Genomic DNA, 1121 nt, shown 5'->3' with positions numbered 1-1121 from the left:
AGGGAATGAGAGGGGGGAGGGAGGGGGGGAGACAAAGAGAGTCTGGTCTCTGTCTATATCAGGCTCCAGGAGGATTTCCTCTGACACACACACACACACACACACAGCTCCAAAATGTGTGTTAGCACAAGGCGGACCAGAACCAGAACCAGAACCAGAACCAGGAATTTAAAAAAAGTTTTCCGTTGATTTATTCAAACTGGTTCTTTGTCAAATCACAGGAAAAGTCTCGTCAAAATAAAAGTCTTTTCACAGAAGAGCAGCTTCAAAATAAACAGTTCCATCAACAGTTCCACTGAAGGAACGGTTCCACCACCACAGCTGGTTCCGTTCTGATCCAAACGGATCCGTTTCACAGGATGTGAATAGTGACGTCATCAACGTGTCTTTATCTTCCATTAAACCCAGTCAAACTAATCGGCGGATCAATAAACATAAACTGTTCTGCTCTTCAGTCAAAACTAACTGAGCGCCGATACCACAGAGACTCCACCAGGCGGCAGTGTTTCCTCAGAGGATCTCCCGACCTATCCTCAGACCCTGAGTTCCTCCCGACGCCTAGGTCGAGGGGGTGACGCATCTATGAGGGGAGACAATAATCGCAAAAAAAACACCGACTTTATTTATTTATTTTATTTTTTATTGAAATGAAATATTCCAGGCCGGACGTGAGCGATGGTGGAACCGACTAATCAGTCCTGACTCATCAAATTCTCATTTCCCTCTCACTGCTTTTCTTTTGTGGCTTCACTCTGATGATTATTCCTCTGTCTTATCAGCTGTGCTGCCTTCACAGACAGTGGGAAAATTCACACCTCAGTCTGTGGGAGTGTGTGTGAGTGTGTGTGTGTGAGTGTGTGTGTTTGAGTCCAGAATTTCACCTGAGGTGGAAAAAAAAAAAGACTTTTTTTGGGCCAGAAAACGTTTTTTTCCCCCAGAGCTGTTCTATCTGAACCTCCTTTTATTTCAATCTGAAACAAACTGCCAACAAACACACACACACACACACACACACACACAGACTGGACAGATGATGTTCAGAGAACAACAGGTTTGTACTGTAGCAGAACTTTTCTGTTTGTTCAGGACGGTGTGTGTGTGTGTGTGTGTGTGTGTGTGTG

The 1121-nt window shown here is 44.7% G+C and overlaps 1 protein-coding gene across 1 annotated transcript in view; it reads right to left on the bottom strand.

Annotated features, from left to right (window-relative positions):
• Positions 1–1121, bottom strand: part of zfpm1 (zinc finger protein, FOG family member 1) — a 49844-nt gene that overhangs the window by 6980 nt on the left and 41743 nt on the right. The gene's annotated exons all lie outside the window — the stretch shown is intronic.

This window comes from Cynoglossus semilaevis, chromosome 6, assembly GCF_000523025.1.
Source record: "Cynoglossus semilaevis isolate Cse_v1.0 chromosome 6, Cse_v1.0, whole genome shotgun sequence".
Classification (NCBI taxonomy): domain Eukaryota; kingdom Metazoa; phylum Chordata; class Actinopteri; order Pleuronectiformes; family Cynoglossidae; genus Cynoglossus; species Cynoglossus semilaevis.
Note: the sequence above shows the minus strand (reverse complement) of the source record. Positions and strands in the feature narration are given on the sequence as shown.